This window comes from Cupressus sempervirens, chromosome 11 (genome assembly GCF_028749045.1).
Source record: "Cupressus sempervirens isolate cs-2001-9-10 chromosome 11, ASM2874904v1, whole genome shotgun sequence".
Lineage (NCBI taxonomy): Eukaryota > Viridiplantae > Streptophyta > Pinopsida > Cupressales > Cupressaceae > Cupressus > Cupressus sempervirens.
In genome coordinates, this window is record NC_143128.1 from 167,123,828 (window position 1) to 167,150,122 (window position 26,295).

General features: G+C 33.2%; 1 protein-coding gene and 1 pseudogene across 1 annotated transcript in view; one reads left to right on the forward strand and one right to left on the reverse strand.

The window, feature by feature from the left end:
- LOC149528704 (uncharacterized) overlaps positions 1-26,295 on the forward strand; it is a 167,174-nt gene that overhangs the window by 110,819 nt on the left and 30,060 nt on the right. The gene's annotated exons all lie outside the window — the stretch shown is intronic.
- Positions 3,417-6,006, reverse strand: LOC149528705 (DNA (cytosine-5)-methyltransferase 4 pseudogene; annotated as a pseudogene).

A 26,295-nucleotide genomic window follows, 5' to 3' on the forward strand; every position in this document is an offset into this window, starting at 1 on the left:
AACACAAAATGATAGTAAGCATGTAAAATGAAAATCAAAGTGAAATCAAACGTCTTATACATCCTAGTGCATCTCATAATAAAAATAGATAAATAGAAATGTCACTATAGGAAAATCAATGTAAAATAGTACAAAAAAATGATGGGCGAAAGACAACCTAGAGTTAGTTGATTATAAATATCTACTTCATGTTGTTTATATGTAGAATATTTTTTTTTAAATGTATATACTCAAGATAACTAGGTGTGATAAAGGACATACCCTATGGCTTGGACATCAAGCATCTTCCCATGGTGTTTTCCTAGGAGCTCAACAATAGAACCCACATATGATTCTAGTACTTCAACAAAAGCAATCTGCATTTCACTATTTCTAACATATGAGAGGTAATGTTTGATATTGCAAATGCATATAGGATATACTATCATCATCTTTTCATCATTTTACTTTGTATAGGATTCTACAATCATTAATAGAAATCCAAGATGATGAGGATATTATTGTACCTCATAGGGTTCAAACAATTTATTATTAACCTTTTTGTTTATAAATTTAGGTGGGCCTACCATAAACTCAAATCCTTCCCTCTGCCTACAAGATCAAAATGTCAAAATAATTGTCAAAGGTTCCTTTTTATTATAAGATGTTCAAGATAAATAGTTGCACAATGATAAGAAACTAGCTCCATAATTATAAATGACTTGCAGCTTGCAAAGAAGATATTATTGTAATTAACAATATCCAACTTGGAGAAAATAAAAATCCATATACACCTACATGTTCTCAATTAGTATTGTTATATGCAATGTACCCCTCCCACTAACAATGAATGTATCAGTTGTTTCCCCATCTTCAACTTTCATTGCCAAATTCCTCTCGAGTTCACAATAAAGATGTTCCCTAATTATTTTTTTTGTCACATGTTTCCCCTGAAAAGTTATTCAAAGAAAAAATGAATTAGCTTGATCAATAGAAGTGTTTGTGATAAGTACATAAACACTATTTGACTTAATCAAGGAGCAAACCTCACACCCAAAAAATGGTGAAGTGTTCAATGCAAATGAAATTTTCATAGTAGGTTGTTCAATTTTAATTCTAGGCAAAGCTAAGCCATTAACTTTATCTACCAGAGTTTTACCAATTTGTATTGATCATAGTACATAACCAAAAACTATACATTTCAGTATTACCTTTAAAATTACTCAAAAGAAATGCTTCATGATGGACAAAATTAGGAATGCAAATCAGGGATATTTAATGGATGAACAGAGGAACATATACATGTACAAGGACATCATTTATTCCATAGACAACACAAATATCTCTAGCTTTGACCATTTCAACTAGAACTTTTGTAAAATTCTCATACACAAACAGTTCATTGACTTTACCCAACCTAAATTTTTCAAATAATGAATACACTTGTAGAAGTTTCAATTAAGAAGAACTACAATTAAATTTATAACTTAAATACCTGATTAAGACCTCTTAAAAATTAGATGAATAGAGAAGATAATGTTAGACTAGTAGGAAAATAGCATTAGATAGGTAAAATAAATGTAAATAGTAAGAAAAGAAATATTATCTCAGAAAATATCTTCAACTTCACATGTACTTTGACATTTGTGTAAAGATTTCTAAAATATTCATAATACAACTAGTGTTGTTACCACCATCCAATTTTTCTTAGCATAACATATATGGCCCTGGTTTGTCCATTTGACCCATTCATAGAATTCAAGTAACATTTCTATTCAATGAAAATAGCTACATCAATTTACAAAACAATTTTTATATGAAATAGGAATATAAAATCCTTTCTTTCTTTTGAGCTTCACTTGGAAGTTGGAAATGAATTACTAAAAGTTATAATTTGGTAACAAGAAAAGTTGCTTTGTAAGCATCCTTTAAAACTAAAAGTTCAAGAGATTGTTGAAGGGTGTAATTTTAAGAAACAAATGATTGAACAAGAAATCAAGCAAAACAACCTTGACAAAAAAGTACAGCATAGTACATTACTCATATAGAATAGACCCTAGAAACCAAAGTGTAGCAGTGACAAATATCTTTTAAGAAAAGTTTCTATGGAATAGATTATAAATTATAATGTTCACCTTTTTCAATAAAAAGGCTAAAAAAGAGTAGCCAGTAGGTAGCCTAGTCTGTAGATTTAAAATTACTCTAGTATTGATATTTCTTATATTCAATTTGGGGAAAAAAATTTCATTGCAAGGAATCTTTGTTTTTACTTGCATAATATTAACCATAAAATTTTCCCAAAGTCCATAGGAAATCTCATGCAAATAAATGTTTTGACATTATCTTCAACCAATCATATACAACACCGCTATGCCACATTTGAACACCACATTTGTTGGAATATATCTAATATAAAGGTTAACTGTGGCATCAAATTTACCATATCTTTTTGTATATATAAAATATCCTTTACTTTTATCTCCATACCTTTGTGAACAGTACCAGATTTTACCCTCTTGATAACTATTCATCCTTTGTGTTCATCAAAATCCAAATTTGTTGCCTACAACAGTCAACCACATTTGTTGATAGGTTATAAATTTGTTAATTCATTCATAAGAAATAACTTTTTCAACCATTGTAAAGCACTATGGAGGACCTAGTATTAATTACTAGATCCAAACAAAACCAAGGTAGAAGTTGCATTGATCTGATATCAGATCAATCCATTTTTAGTAAAAAAAAATAGAAACAACCATTACAGCTATTTGACTTAGTAAATAACTGTTCTATTCAAATTAAAAAATTCCTAAATAGTAGCTAGCATGCTCCATGTAGAAACACTATCCTCTACTCAAATAGCTTGATGTATGTGGCCAAGTGTTTTTTGCAGTTGGTCTCTCTTAATTTTTTATCAATCCATTATCTCTCTAGAGTTCTTTTCTAACTCATTGTGATCACTTGCTTTATCTACAACAATGAACTAATGAATTTTCTTGGTGTGTCCTTAGCATTACAAACTGTAAGATTCCTATTAAATTCCTTTACGGATAAGCTATAGATTGGAAGGAAAAAACACATTGGGGAAGGATATCATTTAATGTGAAACTATCAGTGCTTCCACTGAAGAAGAGTTTTCTACTTTTTTAAGTAACAAAAAAGGAAATCACTTGTTAGAAGGTAATTTTGGTCATCCATCCATCTTTAGATATTTTCCTATGCATAGATTGATTTTATATCTCAGAAAAACTAAATTTTTTTGAGTTTTTTTTGCATGTACAACATTCAAGTCTAAAATTTCTTTGCAAATTTATTCTAAAAATTTTGCTAGCACCATTTGTTCCATCAATCTAGACATAAAGCCGAATGGAAACGCCAATAGTATAAGCTTGCCAAAAAAGAATGCAGAATAGCAAGAAGCCCTACATTGAAGACTATCAAGAAAGGAAAAAATTTTGGGGATGTGATAGAGTCTCACTCAGTTCAACTTGAAGGCATTGATGAGTCAAAAAGACTTTGCAAGGATTAGCAGCATTTCCTAACAAAGTTTCACTGCCTCTCTGAAGAACTCTTCAATGAATCATTTTTGTCCCATTAGATTTCTTGTACATGTATTCAACAAAAAGAATAGTGGGAAGATCCTTAGAGTGCTGGTCCTAACCTTTTGAATACACTATAATTGCACTTCCCATAGCAATATCTCCATCAGCATAAACCATCTTATACAAGGGTTGTCCAGATGATGTTTTACCAATAGATTGGCCTACCCATTTTATATCTTTACTACTCAATCTGCCTCTCCCTATTCTAATGATAGGGGAGAGTTTAGTTTTGTCCACCAAAATCAAATTAGTCTCTTCCTCATCCTCACTATCTTCTTGAGCCTGTTCTTCCTCATCTTTCTCACCATTCTCACCATTTCCCTCCTTTATTTCATCAGATGTAGAAATTGAGTAGTACTCACTCCAGCTGTGATTTATCATCTTTGTATTAGTTACACGCATCTTTTGTTTGTTGATAGTTTCAGGCCATGCATTAGCCCTAGGATTCAAATTATTTTCTTTGACTATAACTCCCTTTTTTTGTGAAAGAGATTTTTGTATGATGTCTTTGTTCCATCTTTGTAGAAAGGCATGTCACAAAGGGACTCCTTTGTATCCATTCATATGGATACTCTAGAAACTATTGTAAAATGATTTGACCATGAACAACAGCATGCCTTTCTATAGTATCTAGATTGGGTGAGATAAAAAATGGCTTAGTTTTATCTATGCTTGCCAACTTCCTAATCACATCTGAGAAAGAAAGTTTTGAAGCATGACTCAGCTCCTTCAGCAATACAATGATTTTGATTACAAGCCTGGCAATTTTTAGAACGGGTTTATACCATGGTAAATATTTATTAGAAGGCTTTCCAAGCCTATACCAAGCACTATTAGTGTTTATTGATATGAAGATCATATTTGATCCAAATTCTATCATCCATTCCTTGATAGCACTCAAAAATATGTGAATCCCATGCAACTCATTATCTTGATAATTTTTACCCCCTCCAGAGTTAGCATCCAAAAAATAGCCGCTACCATCATATTTTGTCATGACACTTGAGCTAAATACTGCAATATCTATCTCAATACCACCAAGCATTGGCAGAAGATCTAGGGGAACAAGCCTAGAATTGGAATTGTATAAAGACCAATCAAGCAACATCCTGCGGGGTAGATCTTCAGGATCTAATATACATGAATCATCATAAAATATATATTCATCCATTTTATCTTTAGTGGCCTTATAATATGTAGGCAATGGATAATCATTTGCAATTTCATCTTCATTGATTTTGATGTAGAACTTCTTCTTGCCTTGAGACTTTTCACTTGGTCTTGCAAGCATCTAGTCATTCTCCTCTTGCATCAATCTTGCAAGCTTCTCATCCTCATCATAAATAGATGAAGCACTAGCAGTAGTACTAGTAGAGCTCTCTTTAATTTGTATACCAATAGGCCTCATATGTTTTGATTGAAGACACTCTTGCTCCAGAGCTACAAGAGCAGGAAAATTAGCAAAAATCTAATCACCTTATCCAGAAATTTTGTCCAAACCAGTTAGTTGTTTTACAATTAAATCTCCCTGAGAAAGTATGAAATCTCTCCCACAAAAGCTTCCCTAAAAACTCTTATTAGAAGAGATAGATTTTGAAACACATGCCACCGATTCATCCAATCCTTTTTAGGATTACCAACTTTCTTTCTGGGTCTCTTTTGGCCCATATCCTCTACATTGTTAGAATCCCTGCTTGATGCCAAGTATTTCACACAGTCCCTCCAGCTATAAAATTTCTCCCCTAATACCACATGAAGGGCTTATGTATTAAGGGAAAAATGTATGAATGCATCATTTAGGCAAATCCAATACTTGAGTTAAATAATGAAGTGTGTCATGTATTATTCAAAACTTGGTAAAGAATACATTATCTGAAAATAGCAGACCCAAGATTCCTCTCCCACTTAGAGAGATATTATTGTGTATTTGTTTAAGTATCTCATTGGTTCAACTTATGTTACTTTTCTAAGGTCCCTATGAGTGCTTCTTTCCATTGAAAAAGAAGAAAATTCAAGAACCTATCTCCTTTCCATCAACTGTCTGCTTGCAAACAAAGATTTTTCACTACTAGAAGTAGAATTCAGTCATGCCAAAAAATTAAGGGTTGATTAATCTAACTCCATGGTTTCTCCAAGAAGCCATGGCCTTCTCATAGTGAACTCCTCATAGTAGCACAGATTAGAACTTTAGATATGCTTTCCCCAAAGAAAATCCTCAGAAATGAAAAGAAGAGTTACTCTTTGACAGAGATAACATTCTCAATCAAAAAAACAAAGCAGAAAAATCTTGATGCTCAAAGAACCAACCCTTATATGCAACACATAGAAACCCTCCACAAACAGAAAAATTTAAGGATTTGATTCCAACAGAACTAGAAATCATCAATACCAATGCAAATTTAAATGGTGTGAAAAGAATATACATCGTAGTCTTTTGAAAAAAGTAAGAGAATAATCAACCTTTTCAAAGTGAGCCATTGTTCCTTAAAAAATGTGTCTATTCATGTATTTAATATGTGGTTTTCAATCAAAATTTGAGACTTACTTAATATCTACACTAGCTCATTGGGGTGGATGGGAGGAGATAGAGGCCTGCCAAAGAGATAGAGTTAATAAATGAGATTGCGAAGTGAGCATACTCAACCGCAAATAGATCAACCCGTGAGTAGAGAGAATAGTTTGACTTCTTCTACTTGATTGAAGCCCTGGGGGGCCCTAATCCAACCTAACTAAGGAGGCATATAACCCTTCTTGGCTCCTACACTCCAGGGAATCTCCAATGCCCTTGAAATCAAAAAAAGTAGCATGGCCAGCCACTTCCCCTAGGATATGAACCAATGACTACCTCTATTATAGGAGTCACTGCGCAGATTCCATCACTTCCTCATAGAAGAGATGCATTTCCATTTTCCCTGGCATGTTTGTATTCATGTGTATGAAATAGAACTTTTTGTATTTTAACATCATGAAGCCCATGTTGGTTGACATTTTGACCAACAATTAGGGTGAAATACGTGTTGGTTAAAATTTTGACCAACAGTTAGGGTAAAATATGTGTTGGTCAAAACTTTGACCAACACAGGCATGAATTTGAAAAAATGATATTTTTTCTTGCCTATTCCAACCAATCTGACCCCATTTTAATAGATGGTCAAAAAAATTGGTCTAAAAATGGGGTCAAATGTACTAGTGTAAACATCTAGGATATCATCCGCAATTGGACAATTAATTATTTTGTAAACAAAATAATTCCTTTCCTTTAATTTCGCTATCCTGTTTCACTCGTAAAAAATGAATATCAATTTTTTGTAGAATTTTTACTAACTTCCAAGGTTATACACATCATCATCAACATGTATACTATATCCATCTAACTTTTCTAGTTATAATATGACATCAACAACTAGTTGTAATCAAAACAATACATTGTTGTATACCAAATTCATACTTAGACAATTTTTTGAGTACCAAAAGCTAACTATCTTTATTTTCAAGGTCTCCTGTAAGCATGTACATCGTGTGTTGACATAAATGACAAAAATTGCATATCTTCATTAGCCAATTGTCAACAACAAGAATGGGAACTTGTCGGGTTCACCAAAATATTTATTGGTGAAATAGAAGTGCTCAAATAGGCCAAACGCCTTATTTTGCATGCTAAAGCATAAAAAATGTATGTGGGGAGAAGTAGGATTCACAAGCACAATCCATTTTTAATTTAAATTAGATTTCCAAGACCTAAATAGAAGAAGATAGGCCAATATTGAATTTGAATTACTAAAAGAAATGTGATGCAAACAAATACTTGTTGTCCCATGTGTGATATGTTTAGATGCAAAAGTGAAATTGAACTAATTGATTAGGGAAAATATGAAATATAAATCTAGATGCAAGATATATGAAAATAGCCTAATTAAGATATGGATTATTATAAAACTAAAACATAGAAGAATGACCATGAAATGTGTAGGTAAAAGTTACTTTTTACTCCAAAAAATGTGGATCTCAAACTTATTCAAAAATTCCATCTTCAAATCCCTGAATAAAACTAAAAACCCATAAGCTACTTTTCCTACCAAAGCCTTTGGAATAGGTCATCTTGGAGGAAAATTATTTGGATGCCATTCTACAAGGTTACCATCTTCCCAAGGCCCTAAAACTAGGTTCACCAAAAAAATTTCTGAAAGCTTTTAGGGAGTTATATCTTCATTTGTAACTAGAACTTTATTATCCCATTCCTATTCACAACAAATTCAATTTTACTTTGGGGTGGATGAGAACTTACCTTGGTCAATCCCTCGATTCACTAACCAACCTTGAATTATAATGTAAATGTATGTAAAGAAAACAAGATAAATGAATGAATTCACCTTGCTTGTAAAAATCCTTGTCAATAAGGATTTAGTATTTTTTATGTTATAGACATTGAATTTAGTATGTAGAGAGTAGGATATCTCCAAAATTGCAATGAATCTACTAAAACCACATCATGGAACCATGGATGTAAATGGATATTAATAAAGATGATAATAAATTCCTCAATGTAGAAGATGATTAAGGCCTCAATTTAGATTTCCTCCCTTGACGGCCAATAAACACTAGATCTTGCAAAGTAAATGCTCATAAAGAATCCTTGAATGCTTGATGAAAATTTTCTTGCTTGCTTGAATGTTTGAATTCCTTGAGCTCTTGAATTTATTAATGTTTTTTATTGTGAATTCTTATATGTAGATGTGAAAATAAAGATCCCAAGCATCATTATATACTATTTTCAAGTGAAAAAATAATGCAAATTGATTGGAAAACAAAATTTAATTATTGAAAACCCCAAAGCACTTTGGGCCTTGCACTCCCAAAACTAGTGAGAAGAAGTTGAACTAGTTGATCTCTTCTTGGAAGACATTGGCTTGTTCTAGAATACATTGAATAGTCTAACATATTCCCCAGGAAGGGATTGAGGAGAGTTCTAGAAGGCTTGGGAGGAGGTGTTGATAGAATCGACAAAAGTGAAGAGAAATAGGGGAAAGGAAACATTAAGCATAGATTCATTCATGGTCCAAGAGGTCACTAGGGGAATAGGTGTTAAAAGTTCTTAAATCATGGCTACTTAAATTTTAAGATTCTACACATATCATTTGAATTTTTTTGACTACTATCTCTTGTGATCCCTTCATTTGAGTCCTCCTAGATTTGTAAAACCAATCAAACCATCTATCACTTATCACCAATTGTTCTAGTAATTACACTTTCAATTATCTTGATGATACATTTGTTCACTTAAATAGTAGAAGTCACACCATGGACCTTCAGAGACTTTCCCAACTCTCTAATAATGATCACTACCACTAAAACTCACTATAATATCTTGTTTACCATTTTCATGTTTGGAAACATACTAGGAACATTGCGTTGATAGTTGACATCAATGACAATACAAGAACTTACCATCATGTAATCAAATATGTATCATGAAACCATGGAACATTGAATGTCATTGCAAAATTAGTTAAGAAAAAAATACACCCCCCCTTCGGAATTAATGACAATACTCTCTATGTTGAAAATAATTATTCAATTGTATGTTGTCTTTGGTGTTATACAAAATTTCAAGCCCTTACCAAGCAATCAATGTTAGCCAAGCTCAATCAGGCATCAAAGGTAGTTTCCTATGTATGTCGAGCATTCCTATGTATGCCAAGAATTCTAGTAAATAAATTTCATTATTAATCAAGTTCACTTGGTCACAAAAGGAAAGTTAACATGAATCCTATGTTGACTAACTTCACTCAATTACCAAATGAAAGTTAACAGAAATCCTATGTTGACCAAGTTCACTCAATCACCAAAGGAAAGTTGGCATGGATCCATTATTGACCAAGTTTACTCAGTTACCAAAAGAAAAACATTACAAATTTAGTATTGACGAAGTTGGGTCAATTAACAGAGGATTTCTCTGAGTTGACTAAGTACTCAATTCTATTGTTGTTGTTTCACAATGCATGCCCCATTTCACCTAAAAATTGGGACCCCCTACTTAATTTTTTTTATCTTTCTAGATCCCTAGTCTGGGGTCTAAGTCTTTTTTAGGGTTTTATCTAGTGTTTTTGGTCAAATCTAGGTCCTAGTTTGAAAACTTAGATTCCAAAAATCATCATCTGAGAGGTTGTCATTTTTGTAAATAAAAATGGCACCCTAGTACACCTCCCCAAGTGCACTAGTGTGCTAAACACATGGAGAAGGCATCACCCCTTGGTGATGCATAGTAGCATAGCTATGTAGTTGTGCAGCACCAAGGGGTGCACTGGGTCCCCAAGTCTATAAAACCTAGGACCCCCCACCACCTTCACTTAATTTTCTCCTCACTGAACTCATCTTTTGCACCACCGTACCTCATCAGGTATGCAACTCTACATCTTCACTCCTTGCCTTCACCTACACACAAAGATAACAAACATTAAAATCCCTAAAGTTAAGGTGCATAATTGTGCATCTTTTTCAATGCAAAACCTTCAAAAACTTTAAAGGTTTTGCACTTTATACTCTTAAGTACATTTAAAATGACCCATGAAGTGCACACCAAGCACACCCCATGAGATGTATTGGTGTGCACCCTCATGTATTAAATTTTTCTAACGATAGACACACCTAGCACACCTCCAAGGTGTGCTAGGTGTGCCCTTTTTTGCACATAAGGGATTAAAAATTAGGTTTTTAGGTGTTTTCTCTTCTTAGGGTTTTTTGGTTATGTATGTGTTAATATTAGGGTTAGCTTTTATTGATTTTTTCTTCAACTCCAAACTAATAAACATTTTTTTTGTGTAGATTCAATGGCTTCTTCATCATCCTCCCTTGCTGCAAAGATTTTTGAAAAGCCTGTGGTGTTCAAGTTCCAAGGTGTTCTAGCCAAGTCATGCTTTCAAGACAATTATTCAGAGATCTGGGACACTGAATTGGGTCACATGCACCCTGAGATTGTGCATCAAACCCACTAAAAGAACCCTAATGATATCTGCCTTGATCCAATCAAGACATGTTAACACAACATCACATCTAGTATCAATGCAATATTTAGAACTAATCATAACATTAGCAAAGAACTATGTCTTTGAAGAAAGGGTCATAAAGAGCATAACTAGAGAGATCGTCCTAGATCTTTGACCCAAGAACATAAAAAAAGTGTTCCATCTTCTAAGGGAAGATTAGTTCATCAGATTGACCTATCACCAAGAAGAGAGATGGTACAGCGATCATGTAGGGGAAGCTTCTTAAATCATCTAGTCTTCGAACCTCATTGAGAAGACTCCTCTAGGCCATAAAGTAGGAAAAGTGGATATAATAAGAGGATACATGAAGGAAGGTATTGAATATTCTATCATACTCTTGGGTAGAGTCATGGGGTTACCAACATCAAGACACCTAAATATATAGATGGTGCATTTTATTGAGACTATCAAGATGGAAAAGATGTGAATTGATTGGATTTTGATTCTTAGTGAGAACTTGGGTAAATAGTTGGTGGCAATTAAGAATAATTGTAAGTTTTACCTTACATCATATTTGGTATACTTATTAGCTGCAAGGGCAACAAATTATCTAGGACACTACAAAAAGGGTAGTGTGCAAGATGCATATGCATGGCCCTATATATTATATCCTCAGCTAGACAAAAAGAAGCTTCTAAAGCACATCAAGGAATACAAAATATTAAATGATGCATTTGTATTCACAATAATTCAGTTTGTTGAGGGGGATTATGTGAAGAGGATGTTAGAGGAGGTAGTAGCTAAGATTTAGAGGTCAGAGCCTACTACATCTAGTTTCAAACGTTCACCTATTTAAAGGTAGCTAGTACCACTATCAACCCAAGAAGCTCCCTAAGTATCCCAATGACAAACTCATTCTACTAGAGATCACTTGACAACTCTTGTCTGCATATGATAGAGTTAGGAAGTAGCATAAAATAACATGGGTATGGCCTATTATGATAGGACCATTTAGTGTGGTTTCAAGATAAGATATTCCATCATTCAAGCCTAAATGGGATCGGTATCTTTTGGAGGAATCTATCTCTCCTCGCCCTTATTTTGATAGCATTGGAAGGGTACAATGTTTGGATAGCAAGACATTTCAGCAACAAGATGCAATTGAGGATCATTAGATGAATGCAGCAAATGACTACAATATCCATATAAGGGATTATTATAGGATGACTCTTTATCTAGCAACTAGTGCCTTGAAACTAAATATCCCTTTGAAGGTTATGCAACAAGATACAAAGGATGTTCTCGATCCATTGTTCAATAGGGACAAGATTGGTGATCAACCTATCATGAATGTTGAGATTGACAAAGATGAAAACTTAGATATCAATCATAGGGCAAGGCATGTCATAAAATTGAAAAGAGATTGGATCAAAAGACCTTTCGAGTTGGATCCAATTCCTCAAGCAATGATTTTTCGTGCTCAAGCCCACCTAGCAAGAGGTTGAGGAGCTAAGGTTACAATGCCTACATTTATAACTCAGCCCCCTATGAGACCAAAAATAGTACACCAACTTTATGGATAAGTTGGATATTATAGGGCTTAGAAAGGTAAAGGTAAGAGGAAGATGACTTCTCCTCAGCAAGTTGAGCTAAAAGAGGAAGCAACTCAAGCACCTCCATAGCCAGGGAAAGAAAATGTACAAGGGTTAGAAAATATTGAAGCTACATAGACCCAGGACAATCCTCAAGTCCCACCAATAGGGGAAGAGCATGGAGTAGCTAAAATGGAATTACAACAGGTGTCTCCACCTCAACAAGAGGTACAAGCCTCCCCATCTACTATTAAACGATGAAAGATTAGGACTCTGGTCAAGAGGAGACAAAAGATGATTAGGAGAATGATTCCTTTCCTATTAGTCCTAGAAGCTATGCTAGAAGGATAAGAAGATGAGGATAATGAGGATGAAGAGGATAACTTTCCTTTGAATTAGAGGAATCATCTCATAAGATTTATAGAGTTGGAATGGAGAAGAAACTCCATAGTTACATTGGCATCCATTCCTAAGAAGCCTATGTAGTCTACTACATCAGAAGATGAGCTACAATAATGGATTGATAAGAAGGAGGGTCAAGGCATTGATGTCTATCAGATGTCAAATTTTGATTTTATGCTAGTTAGTAGTAAATTATTGGGAGAGAAATAAGGTACTCTCCAACTAATCAATTTCAATAAGGATTGGAGCTAGTTTCCATCTTGAGCCACAAGGAATCAAAGTAGATCCACTATCTCCCATTCATGTTACATTTTGTGTAGATAAGGGATTGGCTACCCCTCCTCCTCCAAACACTAAAGAGGAACAAGTCCAAGAAGGACAAGAGGAAGAACCACAAAAAGTATATGTTGATGAAGTGTATAAGGAAGGGAAAATAAGTGAGCAACCTCAGTAAATTTCCTAAGACATAGAAGTGACAACTATGGACTCCATGGATACAGAGGTTCTTGGTGTGGATCTCTCATAGAAGGAGAAGACTCCAGAGAGAAGGGATAAAGGGAAGAGCATAGCAAAGAAAATTCCTTCATCCTCAAAAGGAAAATCCCCAATAAAGCATGTTCCAAGATGGTTGAGGAAAGAATTCACAAGAAACAAGAGATATCTATTCACTACTAAGGAAGACGATAGGATGGAATTGATTGAAGTTCTTAGGAAACCTGAGTCACCACCAAAGGATGCACAGGCATTAGCCTTCATTATGAGTTATAGGAACTAGGAATTATTTTCTCACATGGCTATCCCTCCTCCACATGTAGATGTTGAAGAATTGACTCCAAGAGACTATCAGATCAAGGAGGTCATGCTTAGGAAACCTACATTGGACACAGCTAAGTTGATTGTGACAACGAGAATTAAAGAAGTGTTTAAGCACTTAGAACAAGATGAGAAAAAATTGTTAACACTTTAGAGATAGAATGAGATCCTAAAAGGGTATTTGAAATGAAGTTTTTGGTCCTTTAGATCCTTCAAATCTTGAGGAATCTTTGAATGCAACACTAGAGAGAAGAGAAAAGGGGACAGTACAACTGGACCCATTTTTGAAAGCTTGTTAGCAATGGCGACAAATTTTTGAAGATAAAGGTGTACAAATTATACAATGAAATCTTAAGCTACTACATCATATGCAAGACAATTTAGATAGGCTAGTGGCCATTTTGAATCAAGATTCTAGTTTGATGGACAAAGTACATACCTAGGGCAAGGACTCTAGGCACTACAGGCAATTAAAGGCCAAATTTATAGATGTTAATGGAGGTGTATACAATAGAAGAGTTAGATAAGTTTGATTATTGGATAGAGAAGATTGTGAATGGCAATAAAATAATGTAAACATTACACACAAAGATTCACAAGCTCAGAGATCAAACCCAAGAGAAAATTTTGGAGGCAGAGAAGCATTATAGTGATGTGTGTTTAGACATCTTTAAACATGATCCAAGGGACAAATTGATAGCTATAGAGGTAGTAGTTGAGAAATTTTGGAATACTTTTGAAGAATTTTCTAATGATGATGACATCAGATAAGCATTCAAAATGGAGGAAGCATTACTAGAGTTGGATGTGAAACTCAGAGATTTTACAAAGACTTGCATCAAGGTGGGCAATTATAGGTAGAAAGTGAATGATAAGTATGAAGCCTTATATTTTCTAGATGTAGCTCAATTTACTGAGATCATTGAGAAATTCAAGGAGAAATACCTAGACATAGCTCTGGTATCAAGGGCAACAAAACCCTGAAGCTAGAATTTTAGTTTTGACACTTGGCAACATTTTGCATTTTTTGAACTTGCTTCCAAGGTGTGTAGGTATGCTAGGTGCATAAGTGCACCTAGTGTGCTCCTTTTGAAGTGCACTTTTTTAGAAGTGTGCCAAAATATTTTGAAGAATTCAGAGGTGTGCTGACAGTTAACTACCAGTTCTAAACTTAAGGCTTTCCATGCATTGAAAACACATTATGATGGTAGTTTAACTCCTACATATGCCTGGTAAAGATGCAGCTTCAATTTTTGGCACTTCCATACACTCCTATATCATCTAAAGGCTTTCTTCTTCTTATTTTCTCATGCTTTCTTTGTTTTAAGACATGTAAAGGCTCATGCATCCATTTAATGATATAAATATGGATGGAGTCCTATGTAGCACCAATTAGATAGTTAGTTTGTACATAATTTTTTTTTTATAAGTTTAGAATCATATGTTTGCATATAGATATCTCTCTCTCAACACAAATTAAGGAGAATATTTCTTATAAATTAAGGAATGTAATATGTATTCTAGGTTGCCAGTATTTTGATGCAATAATATATGCTATTGGTGCTCACATTTGGAGTGTAGTGATTCTTGGCTAAGTGCGTTATATTTTGTGAATGTATGTTCATGAAGTGTAATTGAGCCAATAGTTTTATTGTGTTTCTCTAGTTGTGTGATATTTTAATTCAAGTGTTTTATATAGTTCTTCAAATTCTACTAGCATGCTTAGTCTGAGAAGAGATCATTATATGGTTCCTACATAGCTTTTTGTCTCACATGAGCACACTTTTTCATGGCCTTGTGATTTGATCAAAACTGAGACATCTTACGATTACTTAATTCCCATCAACGATTGCATTAGTGAAATTAAGGAAGTGTTACTCCTATTTTGATTGGTTACCTACTGATCTTTTCAAAGGCTTAACTTGTAGATGCAGTGTTTTCATAGTTTATGTCCATTAAGATTTTCTTTCATGTTAATTGCTTAAACTTCTTGTTACCCTGCCTTCATTATTTTCCTTTACAAACACTTGGTTAATTTAAGAATTCATATAGTTCCATTGTTAGATTGCATTCATCATAAAAATAGAAAAGATACAAAAATATATTTCTTTCTTTGTGTTTTATTCTTTTGAGATAACAAGCAGATTTTGCATCTTATCTGAATTGTTCAAACTAGCAAAGGCCTCCTTGTGAAAAAATACATTTATCTTCAACTGAATGGATTCCTATAGGTCACAAGATCACCTAGAACCTCGGAGTTGATCACAGATTAACTTTTCAAGAGAGGAGTTCAAAAGGATTCCTGTCATTAAGCATCGTGCAAAATGATAGCTCAACATCTATATTAGCTGACTTTTAGCACATTGACTCTTATAGTTTTGTTGGTTAATACTAGCAAGCTTAAGGGATGAAATTTGTTTAATTAGAAGTGTATTCAATCCAACTTGTGAAGATAAAACATAAAAATAAAAGGTCAATTTGAGAATTGAAGAATGTCAACATGTGGAAGAGAAGAAGATGAATAAAGGGAGAAAATTTGAAGGATAGCAGAGTATATAAGTTAACTGATCAAGGAAAATAAAGTAATCAAGCTAGAACTAAGATCTAAATTAGAAAAATTAGTCACTTTAGCAATCAAATCAAGTCATTTTTACTCTTTAACAACTATAACAATGAATCAAAAACTCCTAACAGAGTTAGCCTAAAAGCTATTATGTAAATCCCTAACAAGGTGGCATTTCTAGATTGAAGTGTCTAAAGAACTCTACCAATGCTAATCCTAATAGGGTGAACTAAATCCTCTAATAGGGTGACACCTAATAGTGTGTTTTGGAACCTTTAATAGGGTTGGCTCCTAATATGGCTTACTTTAGAAAAGTGAAATACATTAACTAGTTGCAATTGGTGGTTTTCCCAAATTGGGTTTCCATGTTAAATATTGGTGTATCTTGTGTTCATGTTATTTCCTTTAAGATTTTGAAACTAATTTAATTAAGGTTAATCACATTATTAAGAATTAATTATTTTTAGTGTTAACCGAGTGATGGTTATTTCTAGTCTTGACTGAGTTATAGTTGAATATTAGCATTAAGAAAGTTATACTAGAATATTAGTGTTAATCGAGTTTTGAAAAGGTTTTGGTTTTATATTGTGTTGAAATCTTAAAGGGATCTTGGATTTATTTTAGTGGTAATTGATTCAATCCTCCCCTCTCAGTTACTCCTTACCTTTTCCAACAATTGGTATCATAGCATTTGGTGCTTGCAAATAAGGTGACCTAAGCTAAAGATCAAGATGTCTTATAGAAGGGGAATTCCTAAGCTAAACAAAGATAACTTCCAAGTATGGTAGGAAATCATGAAGCTATATTTGGCAACCATTGGAGACACATGCCTAAAATACCTAGGGAATAAGAATGTGGCACCTATTGTACCTTTTTCTGTGGATCAAATTACAGAAAATAAGAATTGCAACACAATGATGATTGGCATTGCTTCTATTCTCAATTATGTTGAATTTGATGAAGTCAAAGATTTTCCTTTTGCTCATGAAATGTGGGTCAAGCTGAAATATATCTATGGAGGAGATGACAATATGAGGAGAGCTAATGCAGGAAGTCTAAGAGGTTAGTTTGATCAAATAAAGATGAGAGACTTACAAAATAGAGAGAAAGAATCAAAGAAAGGGAAATTGCAATCAAAGCCTTAGGAGGGAAAATTAAATGATGTCACAGTGGTCATCAAGGTACTCATAACTCTTCTCCTATTTATGTAGTTAGATTTTTATCTATTCAAGAAATGAGATGTGATCCTAAGAATGATATAACTTTGGATGCACTTGTGGGAAGGTTGATAGCCTTATAGTTAGGCAATTTTGATAACTATGTTCCTAACTCTAGTAGCAATAAGTCCACATTTCAAGCTAAGATTTCACTGAAAAGGAAAGGTTGAAAATCTAAACTTCACAATCTAAAAGTGAAGAAGAAGATAGTTTTGATGATAATCTTGAAGTCTTAAAGCCCTTCTTGCAAGAAGATTCCCTAAAGTCAAAAGAAAGTACAAAGGTAAGATACCCCTAATCTATTTTTCTTGTGAAGAAGTTGGTCACATTTCTACAAGGTTCCTTAAAAAAGAAGGCAAAGAAGAAAGAAGAATAGCAAGTACAAAGACAAGAAATATTTCAAAAGCTTAAAAAAAACTATAAGGATAAAGTTAAGAAATCTCATTACATGACTAAAGACTCAGATAGTAGTAATGATGATGAAATGGTTTATAAAGGTATTAAAGATGAATCAAATGATGAAAATGATAAGATGGCCCTCATTTCTCATATTAGCAAGAATGACACATGGATCATAGATAGTGATTGTTCTCATCACATGACTGGTGATAAAACAAAATTTGAGCACTTGGAACACTATGATGGTGGGTGTGTTAGATTTGGAAATAATGAACCTTGTTATGTAAAGGGAAAAGGTTGCATTGAATTAATTGGTGAACTTAGATGTATGCCTACTGGGTTGAAGGACTGAAACATAATCTACTTATTATAGCACAATTGAACAACATTGAATTCAAGGTATAATTCATGAATGGAAAGGCCAAGTTGTTGGATAGAAAAAGAAATCTAGTTGGGAATGTCATTCAAACAAGAGGTAACCTATTCTATCTAGATCTAATTAAAATTTTATGTTTCATAGCTCAAGTGGAGGAAAGTTGGTTATAGCATAGAAGATTGTGTCATGTGAATTTTTATAACCTAGTCAACATAAGAAAGAATAAAAGAGTGAGATGCATTCCAAATCTAAGGAAACCTAATATGGGTGTGTCCAAAAACTATCAAATTGGAAAGATGGGAAAGATAAGCTAATAGATAAAAATGTTGCAATCAAATACTAGAAGGAGGCAATCAATACAGTAGCTCATACCTTGGACAAGGTTTAGCTAAAGAAAGACACATATCAAACTCCTTATGAACTATGGTATGGATATAAACCACATATCTATTATTTCAAAGTATTTGGAAGAAAATTTTATATCTTAAAGGACACAAGGAAAGGGAAATTTGATTTGAAAAGTGATGAAGGCATATTCCTAGGATACTCTAGTAGAAGCAAAGCATATAAATGTTTGAATCTCACTACTCACAAGGTTATAGAAATTGTACATGTAAAGATTGATGAATTTCCATAAAAGGGTGAAGAACAAAGAAGAAAAGAACATAAAAACTATAGAATCTATGTCTACTTTAAACTTGATACTTTACTTGAAGTTCAAACAAATAAAAATGGAAATTAGCAGACTTCACTACCCGAGTCCCCTAAATCTCTAGTTCAATCTGAGTTGCAACCAGTGCAACCTGAGTCATATTATAAAGGACCTAAGTCATAGTCAAAAGGACCTGAGTTGTAGCTAGCACAAACAGAGTCATAGTCTATAGGACCTAAGTTACAAATAGTGGGAGCTAAGCATGATTTAGAAGATCATTTTGAGCATGGTGAGCTAAGTGAGATAAGTTTTAAAAAGAAGGTATATGTACATGCCAGATATGTTAGAAGGCAGCATGCGCCTAATAAAATCATTGGAGATTAGTCAAAATGTACAATAAAAAAAAACAAATTAAAAGGTACATGTTTTCATACTAATGTTGAACCTAGAATTGTTAAAGATGCATTAGATAATCAAAGTCAAATTGAGGCAAAGAATGAAGAGATTGAACAAATTGAGAGGAACAAAAATTGGAATCATGTTCAGGGACTAGACTGTGTAGAACCAGAATCAGTATGCAAAGAACATTAACAAATAAAGTAAACATTCACAAACCAAAAACTAAATTCACATATATGCTTAGACAAAGAAAGAGAACAAGAAGTGCAAACCTCACAAGAGAAAACACTCCATGCTTTCTTGATTCTGTAGATGTGTCCTTTTGCTGTGGATGTATGCTCAAGATGCTCAAAAGCTACTTCAATGGATATGGGTAATGGCAAATTGGTAGCTTTGTGAGCTCTCAATTTGGCATTATAAGGGTAATATTGATGGCTTTGGTTCTCAAAATAGCATGGTAACTTTAGCTCAAAGATTGTTGATGAAATGGCTTGGGATGGGATTCAATTTATAGGCTAAGGGGTAGAGGGATGGAGGGCTTAGATGCAAGGATGGATGAAGGCTTAAGGAGGGCTAAGATGCACTCAAAGGGGAGCACATGGATTGTGATTGTTTAGCACCAATGGGAAGGTGACACTTGTCACAAGGAGGATGAGTGTGAGAGGGTAGGGTAAAGGGTTGGTTAAAGTCATGATGAGTGGGGTTGAGTATGTAAGAGGGATGTAAGAGGAATGAGTGTGGAAGAGGGAAGAGTGTGTAAGATGGATGTAAGAGTCATTTATGTTTTGTAAGAGCACTCATGACTTAGTGGTTGGGTTTTTTGAGGGGAGACTTTGGTTTGGATTAGGAAAGTCTTAAACTTGTTTAAGGAATGTGACAACATTAGGGGGTGGATTAGGCTTGGGTTTAGGATTAGATTAGGGATGTTAGAGATGTGCAAGTGGATGGCATTAATGAGGGTGGGTGAGTTAGTGGCTAAGCTTGGTTAGTATGGGTGGATGGGGTGGATTAGGCTAAATGGAGGATTAGATATAGGTTAGGGGTTTTTGAATTTGAGGATTTCATTTATCAAATAGATTTATTTAATAAATGGGGATTTTTGGAATTAGATAGGAGAAAAGGATTTAATTGATAAATAATAGATTATTTGATTCATCAATTAGGACTATAGATGATTAATTAAATTAATCAACTAGGGGATGACAAAGGATTAATTAAATAAGAATTTAATTAATGATGCCTTTAGAGATGGCTAAATTAGATTACCAAAGCAGTGTAATCAAATTTAGGTGTCTACAAACTGAAGGACAAAAATATAATTGGCACAAAATGGGTATTGAGAAATAAGTTGAATGAAGATGGAGAAGTATCAAGGAAAAAATAAAGATTAGTATGCAAAGGATATGCTCAAGAAGAATGTATTGATTATGGAGAAACTTTTTCTTTTGTTGCAAGACTAGAAGTTGTTAGAACACTACTTGCCTATTCTGCACATAATGGATTCAAAGTATATCAGATGGATGTAAAATTAACTTTCTTGAATGGAATCCTAGAAGAAGAATTATACATTGAGAAACCTAAAGGTTTCATAGATACTTAAAAAAGGGATATGGTTTACATATTACAAAAATCTATATATGGTCTCAAACAAGCCCTGAGAGCCTAGTATAAAAGATTGCATAGTTGTCTACTATGAATTTGTTTTCAAAGGACAAATGACAACAATAGTCTATACATCAAGGAAAGACCATGAAAGAAGATATTGTTGGTAGAAATTTTTGTAGATGATATATTATTCACTAGATATGATGACTTATACAAATCCTTTTCTAAGGAAACAAATAAAGAATTTGAAAAGTCAATGTTTGGAGAGATCAAATTATTTGTTGGCCTAGAAATTCAATAGAAGAAGGATGGCATCTACATTACTCAATCAAAGTACATCAAGGATATATTGAAGAAATTTTGAAAGGAATATTCTAGACCAATTAGTAAACCTATATCTATTGGACATAAACTTTCCAAAAATGATGATTCCAAAGAGGTGGATCAAATTACATATAGATCAATGATTGGAAAACTTTATTATGTAGTTCACAGAAGACCTAATATTACACTAGTAGTTGGTATGGTAGCAATATTTTCTACAAATCCAAAGGAAAATAATATGATGGAAATAAAAATAATTATGAGGTATGTAAAAGGTACTAAAGATTATGGTTTGCAGTATAAGAAAGGATGCAACGTTGAATTAAAACCCTTCACTGGTGTTGATTGGGCATGAAGTATTGATGATAAGAAGAGCACTAGTGGTGGAGCATTATTTCTTGGAAAGAGGATAGTGTCTTGGACAAGCAAGAAGAAAAATTGCATCTCTTAGTCTATAGCAGAAGCAGAATATGTTGCAATAGCAGTCAATTGTTTCAACATTGTTGTGTTCAAAAAATTATTAATAGGTACAAAGGAATAAATCAAGGATAAATTATTTATCTTCTATGATAATATCAATGGAAGTAACATGTCCAATAATCCTATGATTTATATCAAGACAAAGCACATTACAATAAAATATCACTTTCTGAGAGAATCAATGCTAGACAAAGAGGTGAGATTGGAATATGTGAATACAAAAGAACAAATTGCAGACATATTCACCAAGCCACTACCTAAGGATGCATTTTTGTGTCTAAGATGTAAGCTAGGGTTCATTCCCCTATCTTAATCTCACTAAACAAATATTAGTGATGTATCAATCGAGCATTTTGAAGATCAAACAAGTTGATGAAATATTGTCAGAGAAGATTGTATATGAATTAGTACATTAGGTACATGGAAAGCCTATTGAATTTTTTCTTTGACATCCTATCTCAAAGAGGGAGAGTTTTTGTTTTTGTATTAGAGAAATTACAATTAGAGAAGTCAAAGTAAGTCATTCCAGAGGGAGAGATTGATGTTAGTTCACACTAATAAAGGGAGTTCTCATAGATGAGAATAAAAATGAAACTAAGGATATTATCCTTACTTCTATTTTTCTCTAAAAATTTCTTGTATTATGACATGTTGTGCTGTCATCAATGCCAAAGAGGGATATTGTTGAAAACAATTATTCAATTGTATGTTGTGTTTGATGTTACAAAAAATGTCAAGCCTTTATCGAGAAGTCAATGTTAACCAAGCTCACTCGGGCATCAAAGGAAATTTCCTATGTATTCCAATCATTCATGTGTGTATTGATCATTCCAGTCACCAAAGTCTAGTATTAATCAAGTTCACTCAGTTACCAAAGGAAAGTTAGCATGAATCCTATATAAATTGAGTTCACTCGATCACCAAAGTAAAGTTGGTGTGGATCTAGTATTAATCAAGTTCACTCAATTACTAAAGGAAAATTATCCCAAAGTGGGTATTGACTGAGTTGAGTTGGTTAACAAAGGATTTCTCTGAGTTGAATGAGTACTTAATTCTATATTATCCATCTATCAGCATATTGAATCTGATAGACTTATTGGTTGATAATAGCCAACTTAAGGAATGAAATTTTTTTAATTTGAAGTGTATTTTAGTTATCGTCATGTTGAGGATTGAAGAATGTGAACATGTGGAAGAGAAGAAGATAAATAAATGAAGTGAATTAGAAGGATAGTAGGATATTTGAGTTAACCGAGCTACAAAGAACAATCTGATCAAGGAGGATCAAGTAATCAAGTTAGAACTGAGATCTAAATTAGAAAAATTAGTTGCATCAACAATCAATTCAATTCATTGTTACTCTCTGATAATTGTAGCAGTGAATAAAATCTCCTAATAGAGTTAGCCTAACATCTATTGTATAAATCCTCTAACAAGGTGGCATTTCTATATTGAAGTGTCTAAAGACCTCTAACAAAGCCACTCCTAATAGGGTGAACTAAATACTCTAATAGGTTCACCCCTAATAGTGTGTTTTGTAACCTTTAATAAGGTTGGCTCCTAACAGGGCTCACTTCAGAAGAGTGAAGAACATTAACTAGTTGTAATTGGTGGTTTTCCCAAATTGGGTTTCCATGTTGAATCTTAGTGTCTCTTGTGTTCATATTATTTCTTTTATGCTTTTGTAACAAAGTTAATTGGAGTTAATCACATTAAAAATCTTAAGAAGTAATTATTTTTAGTGTTAATAGAGTTATAGTAGAATATTAGTGTTAACTAGATTACTTCGAAATATTATTGTTAATGGGTTTACAACAAAATATTAGTGTTAATAAAGTTTCAGCAAGGTTTTGGTTTTATATTATGTTGACATCTTGTTTTAACGGTAACTAATTCACCCCTCCCCTCTCAGTTACTCCTTTCCATTTCCAAAACTCTATACTTTTGTGCTCTTTTCCTTTCTATCAAAGTGATAATTTGTTCACAAACATATTCATCTTCAAAGAACATTAGGAAACACAAAAAATTTCCTTACATATTTCGCCATTTCTTTAGTTACTCCCCCTTTCACTGGTGTTATCTCATATGTAATCCATCATACACATTCCCCCCCTTTTCTAACACATTATTCTTCCACTTTAATAATAATGTCAAAGGTGCCAAACACACTTGATATTTGATTTGGTGAACCTAAAAAACTAGATCATATTACTACTAATTCCCCTAAGTATTAGCCTTCAAACATCAATTCAAACATGAGGATATTAAATTAATACATTTTGAATTCATGCAACTACATCTTCTTCTAGATTAATTCAGGTAGGGAATGACCCCCAACCTATTTCATAGGTACTCAAATGTATCCTTAGGAAATGGTTTTATGAATATGTCTACAACCTATTCCTTATTTGGTATATATTCCATTCTCACCTCCTTTTTGTAAACATTATCTAATAAATTGATACTTTATAGATATATACTTGGTCTTAGAATCCATCACTAAATTCTTTGAGATATTAATGCCACTTATATTGTCATGGTAGATAACCAATGGTTTATTTAACTTCTCATGAATTCCTTCTCGAAATGGAATAATTTTTTTTTTTCATTGATGTTAAATCTATGGATGAGACATGTTGCTACCTAATATAAATGTCATATCTATTTGTTTGATGAAGAGGATTTGAGAAATTGTTCATAACTATAGCACCTAGAGTAACTATTGAAGTTATGAAAAGGAAGTTATAATGGACATTTTATTAGATATACTTTGATAAATAAAAGTATTTTTTAATGTCAAGAAGCTAAGCTATGTTGAGAAAAAGAGTAAAATACTAAGGAGTGTCAAGTAATTCTAGTGTCAACTAAGCCACAATTAGTGCTGAGAAAATCTAGTGTTGACCAAGCATTACCATTAACCAAGCAAGTTAGGTGATGTTGATCTATAAAGCTTAAATAGAAAGTGGGTATTTTAGTATTGACAAAGTGTTAGAATTTAGTGATTGTCAAGAGACAATAAAAGATCAAATTCAAAGAAATCATAAGATCAAGCCAACTTAGTTGATTTCTTGGGATATGTAAAACATTTTGAAGATAAGATTGATGATTTGGATCACTAAATTCAAGGTAGTGATTAGGCAAAGACCTAATAGAGATCCTAGATAAGTTTATAGAGGATGATCAAGTAGATGAACAAATAAATTAAATCAAGTTGAATCTAATTGTGAACCCTAAGATCTGTGGTGGATATAGAAAATAATAAAGAAAAAATTTCCTTTCTAATGAGGACCATAACCAAGTATTTGGTGCCCATGCCATGCCTTGTCCTACTGTGTCAAGATAAGTTGAGATCAGCCAGTGTGTATGTGAATTTGTATGTGAAGGAAGTCATATAGAGCAAGGGTGATAAAAAATGTACAAGTGAGTGGATGTGAAGCCAAACAAAAATCTTGCAAATGTGATGTTAAATAGCATCGAAAGAATAGTGATGTGTTTAATGTTTAATTGTTCAATTGGTACATATAGACATTGAATAACTGATTCACCCCCTTCCCCCCCCCCCCCAAGTTATTCTAAAAATTTCTAACAATTAGAATTAGACCTAAGTGCTTAAAAAGAAAATTTTGAAGGTACTTAAAGATAAAGATCATGACAAACAAGAAAGATGTACCAAGCTAACTAAGAAGAATTTTCCTTCATGAAAGACCCTGATGAAGATGCACATGTCTAGTATGAGTGATGTTGTTGTCAATTTTCTAAGAAATGAATATGTAGAGGTAAAAAGTACTCCTTTAACTATTGAAGAACTAAGACAAAAGTTAGATCACAACCAAGTAATATTGGAGATTACCTCATCCCTAAGCTATACCAAGCTTGATGACCTAGAAGATCGTGATACAACAAAGAAGATGTGGGATAGATTGAAGACCATACATAGAGGTGATGTTGATGTACTAAGAGCCAAATTAGAAAGTGTAAGAGGAAAATTTAATGATATGAGGATGATGGAAGGTGAGAACATATTACAATGTTGCACAAGAGTTAAAGAGGTTGTTAATGCTATTTGAGAAGAAAATAGAACAACTGAAGATTTTAAATAGTGATAAGAAAGGTATTGGGGACTCTAGTCCTTGTTAGCATGAATTTTGATGGTACTAAATTGGGGTAGTATCCTAAGAATTGGAGAGTATGGACATGTTTCATTCACGACTCTATTTGTCATCAATGTCAACATAGTAGCATTTTTGTAAAGACGAGAAGAACAACAATCAGGGATCTTACTAGTACAAACAATGAATTAATTTTTTGGTGATGTATAGTTGAGGGCATATTTCTAAATATGTCCTAATGATGTGGTTCATTTCATAGATTCTGATTCAAAGACATATGATTGATTTACTTAAAGCAATATGAAAACAGAGCATTGAAGAACTAAATTTTGATATTTGATTGCTATCTTACATCTAAGATGCAATGAAGATTTGTGTAATCAACCAGTGACTAAAGAAAGTTAGATGGTGATGTCAATGAGTCCATAAGCCCTGAAGTCACACGTGTGAATTTTTATATTAGACTACTAGCTAGTAGTGTTATTGTAATTGTAATTATCTTATTATAATTAATTATGAAAGGCTCAAGGCCAACTCAAGGAATTATTATGAATATATGGTATTAAGGAAAGATGTTTTCCTTCATTGTAAAGTGTATCAAGTATCTATTGTAATTGCAAAGTGCAAGAAGAAGTACAGTGTTAATTGAATACATGTAATCCATCCAAGGGGTTAGGATGCAAGATTGGTGATCTAGTTATAAAATTAGAAGGAGAAAAAGTCTAGTTGACAGGATAGAGATAGAGGAGGGAAGTACATTTCACATCTATTATTCTACAAGGAATAATATAGAGATCATT